Consider the following 5,498-nt stretch of genomic DNA (forward strand, 5'->3'; position numbering starts at 1 on the left):
AACGTGCGCAACAAACGTCTTTCTGTGAGGAGGCGTAATTTGTGACGGTCTCCTACAACAAGACAGTACACACCACAGTGCAGTCACGATGCAGTCACGAGTCACGATTTTCCAGCGGGTTTCTGCTTACTAGCTACATACATATAAATACAATTTGCCGGAGTTGGAACGGACCAAGGGTTTCCGGGTGAGAAAATGTGAAAGGTGTTTCAAAACTAAGATCAACTATTAATTTAAAAAAAATACTCAAAACACGAGAAAGGAATGAAGCTCACTTGTAAAAAAATCGAAAATGCGTTCGCATCAGGTAAACAATTTTGTTTGTTGTTTTGTTTCCATCCAAAATCTGCACCACCTGTGTTAGTACGTTTAAGGACTGTTTAATGTGTTATTTTTTTCATTTACACTTAACAGGGATAAAGAAAAAAAAGTACAATTCCATCTCGTATGCCATCGGGTTAATGCGTAAAATGCCACTTCCCGCAGAAAGTTCGATTCTAAACGTAATCCAGTAACATACGATCGCTTGAGTACGCGATCTTCTGTGCGTGTGTTATGTTCGGAATGGAATACTAAGTCCGTGCACTCCGCTGCACCTTTTGAAGTTTTTTCAACCATAAGCTATACATAATATATAATTTCTAACTAATCATGTGTAATACCGTACGAAGCGTCATCCCTTCTTGTTGTGCAGCCACGATTAAAAAACACACAAGTTTCAACACGTCCGTTTGAAGAGCAGTCTTTTGCAGTATCATTCGTGCTTCTGTGTATAGAAATATGGTGCAACATGGGGTGTTGACTGGTGCAGACTGTGCAATGTTAACAACAACACGTGTTAACAATATGTATCGCGTAATGGTTTCACTGGTAACAATGGGTACTATTTTTTTATGCGTTTTTGTTTGTAATGTATTCGTGATTTTGAATGATCACGATCGTTACCAAAAAGAGTGAGAGATTAAAAAAAACTATGATCAAATTAAACTATTTTTCAGGCAAAACCTTCTTAATTTTACGCTGCAATTAATTAAATAATCCAAACTTTTATCACACATTTGTCTCTGCTGTCCTTACAAACAGGCACCATCATACGCGAACTACACCGATCGTTCTTTGTGGGTTATAACCATTTTGCCTGATCTTTCGCAAAAATCGCACAGACGAAATTGGTAAATGCTCACAATTTTGACTATTGTTTTTTTTATCCTGTCCATATCCGTTAATTCGCTCCCATTTACACACACACACACACACACAAAGCACAACAAACACACATACATCCACACACACATTGTTGTGCAATGTAGAAAGAGTAACAAAACGTAAACACCCGACACAAACAACTGCTCTGTTATTTTATCATCTAATTATTTGGTTTTTTGCTTTTTTGTGTTTGCTCTTATGTGCTTCTACGTTTGACTGCTACTAGAGGATGGGGAGCGGGCATTAAATGTTTCAGTTGTGTTTTGTGTTTTAGGATGGTTGTGATTTGTTTCTTTTTTCATGCGATACACTTTACAGACACATTCGTGTACGAGTTTCTATTATGTTAGCCACATCGTACGCCTCGATAATAATGGTACGCTTTACGCTTAATCATGTAAGTGTATAGCCTTATAATTGTTCACATTGTACTAACAAATAAAACAAGCATATACATACATACATGCTTCCCGGCCAGCCTTATACATTATTTGAGGAACGAAAGAGCGCGTTCACTCCATTTCCCAAATATCTCCACTTCAGGAAACGGATATTCCTGGTCGTTTCCCCGCAATGCAGCCACAGAGACAGGCAGAGTTGATAAACTAGCTCAATAAAAAAAAATCTACAAACATCATAAATGTATCAGGTGAAGGTGAAAGTATCAAACAAAACATTTCAGAGATGATTTCTAATAATGTTTAAACTGTCAATGCGAGATACACCATAACAAACCGGGTTTTCCTCATGAGACTATAGTTGTATACCGAGCCGTCGAAACACAACATTCGATTGGATGTTGCGATATCAATGCGGATAAGATATAAAGTATATTATTACAGACAAACAGTCGAGGAACGTGCGCGAAGCAATATGAAATTGACGGGGTACGAAAAACCGGGTTTATTTATAAAAAAAAACAGATGCACAGAGTAACGTTATAGTCTTTTCTAACTAAATAACACTTAAAAGAAACGACCACCGTTTCCTTCTATATATCTACGCGGATCCTTTCCTTACATTCATCGATAAAAAAAAATAAACAAAGCTTACTTCCTAGCAAGCTGCAGTCTTATCGTATTAAACAAACAAAAACAGGAAAGAAATAGAACACCGAAAACGGAAATCAAATGTATCTAAACGATGGAAACTTCATTCTTGCATTGAAAGCCTCCATTGATCGAGCGCGATCGAGGGCGATACGTGTTCATATACTTATCATTTGAATTAGAGTGTGTATTCGCATTTTATACATGTTACACGCGTTTGCTGTCGTCGCGGTGTACGATGGTTATCTGTGTTTTCTGAACAAACATATGTGTTTTGTTTTGTCTGTCTTCCTTTTTCGTACCAATAGTGGTCTATTCAATTACTGCGCCATTCTGTTCAAACTGGATCAGGGATCATTTAACAACTGTGTTACATAAGCTATCAGTGCTACAAAAAAGTAACATGACGTTTTTTATAACAAATAGGACGAAACAGATGTTGCATGTGCAACTTGCAACTTACAAAGTGTGTAAGTAACAACAAACAAGCAAATTTTGTTTGGTGTGTAGGAGGTGTGTGTTACTAAAAGCAAAAGTAAGACATAAAAACATAAAGGTATAAAACAGCTCTGATACAATTAAGAACAATGCACACACACACACACACTTTGGTCAATTTCTTTTTGTTTTACGTAGGTAGAATTAGCTGGATTTCATAATCAAAAGCACGCTAATCCCCCAAAATGTGTTTTGTTTCATGAGAAAATTGCGAACCGTGTGTTTTAGTCTCTTCAAGCTTTTGGATTGGCAAATAGTACGAAACTGGTACTATTTTTAACATCGGCAGTAGTAGTAGTAGTAGTAGTTGGTTAAGAGTTTGCAAATCGATTTAGTGATAAGAAAAGAGGTTACGTATTACAATAATTAGTCCTCCCGGCAGCCTATCTCGCTTCCACTTGTACTAGATCTAGATATAGGCCCGGAAAAGAAACTCCATGGTTGTTGGGTTTGTTTCATGTACAAAACTAAAGAAAAAATAACGGTGGCTGTGTAGTGTATCGCCCAAAGTTCAACGTAAACAGTACGCACACGTGTGTAATTTTCCGAATAAAAATGTCCTTTCGATAAATTATTATCTGCCTACCTAGTTCTATTATTTTAGCCTTTTAAGAGATTTTGCCTATAATACCACCATTTGCTCTTATGTCTTACTGACGGTTTCATCATTGGCCATTCCGTTGATCTCTTGCTTGTGTTTGCATGTTTAGTTTATGCTATTTTTCTATTACGATTCATTCGTATGAATCATTTATTATTTATTTGTAAATCTATGGCGTATTTGCTCTCTGTCTCTGTCTCTCTCTCTCTCTCCCTCTCTCTCTTCCTCTCTCTCTCTTTCTCTCTCTCTCGGATATCCTCTTTTATGCGCATTAATTTACTATATCAATATTAGAAGGCATTCGTTTCAGACTTCCTAGAGTGTTGGAAATTAATTTCCTCGAATGTTTTTTCGTGAGCTTCCAAGAGCTTCTTATGCGGTTCTCGCATTACTTCTTTGCGTTAATGTGTGTGCGCAAGTATTATGATGCCTATTTGTTAAACGCCACTAATTTGATCGCATGCATATCTGAAATCGTGTGAATATATGAGTGTTACGATTATGAATGAGTGATTGAATACGACATTTATGCTTGTTTCACATGCAAATGTATGCAAACCAAAAAAACTGATCGTATGATCTGATCGCGCCGATCGGCAAGTAGTTCACCCTAAACAAACAAACAAACAAACAAACAAAAGAAGCACAACAATAGGCCAGTGTGGCCATTTTGCCCGATCTCGTTTCCCGTGTTCACGCCTTTTCTACATCCCCTATATATACCCTTTACAGGAGTACAAACGATATCATATTATCAAGCAAACAACACAACTATTTTTGCCTTCTTTGCAATCATTCTACTCAAACTCCTACTCCGTGATCTTGCTTGCGTGACAATTCGTTCAGGCATGGCATGTGCCCCCATCTGCTTGCTATGGAGATGTATGTAGTTAACAAGGCGGCAAGGATTTGATATTTTGTAATAGATCCTCAAAATGAGCTTATGATATCACCGCATTTTCTCGAGTATCAATAAAAACATTAGACCGACGAAAGAGATGTGCGCGCAATCATTCAAAACTTTAAAAAACTTACCTAATCTGTTCCTTCTCAATAATTCAATATCGATTCGAATAAATGCGTTACATACAAGTACATTGCAACTTTTGGAAAAGCACCACCGATATGAAGATATCCTGCTGAAAAATTGGGCGATCAGTTGTCTTATCACACCTTCGGCGGGAGAACACTAGCCACTATAGTCAAAACAAACTTTACTGACCTGATACAGCAACGAACTGTTCACTGTGTCTCTGAATGTGTGTGTGTGTGTGTGTGAGTATGTGTTTAATCCAAGCCATTAAGCGTCTCCTCCAAGGACGGAACTCCACGTTCAGAAGCAGTGACAAATGTGGCAAAGAGATGGGGCCACACACCTATTTTCATGCACTGCACGGATGCGTATTATTACCTATCTAAAGTGTTTTAAGGTTGTGGTCATAGTCAAAATGTATAAATGATTACGTATCTAGTATCCTCTATACCAGATATATTATATATATATGGTCTCGCACATATGGATATATATGGTCTCCATATATATATATATATATATATATATATATATATATATATATATATATATATATATATATATATATATATATATATATATATATATATATATATATATATATATATATATATATATATATATATATATATATATATATATATATATATATATATATATATATATATATATATATATATATATATATATATATATATGTGGTCTCGCACATATAGACTGCGCTTTATTATGGCCTCGAATGTATCGAAGTTACTAATCATCAGGTAACACTGTTTTAATAACAAATATTGTTACGGCATTGGTGCTATTGGTGTAGTCAGTAGTATCGTTATGTACAATGTAGTTATTATTAGCAGTACGATTATTTATGTTTATAATATGTGTATCGGCAGTGAAAGGATTATTGGCGCTTATGATGCTGCTGCTGTCGGTGCTAATCTTGGTACTGTCTACGCTACCAATGTTGCTGTCGTGTGGTCTCGCACAAGCAAGCCTATTTGGTACAGTCTCGATTGATCTGGTCTGCAAGATGGAAGCTGCTTCGTGGCAATGGTGGTGCTCATTTTTTTGCTCGTGATGGACTGTGCGCACCACCGGAGCGGTTTTGGTA

This window comes from Anopheles marshallii, chromosome 3 (assembly GCF_943734725.1).
Source record: "Anopheles marshallii chromosome 3, idAnoMarsDA_429_01, whole genome shotgun sequence".
NCBI classification, from domain to species: Eukaryota; Metazoa; Arthropoda; class Insecta; order Diptera; family Culicidae; genus Anopheles; species Anopheles marshallii.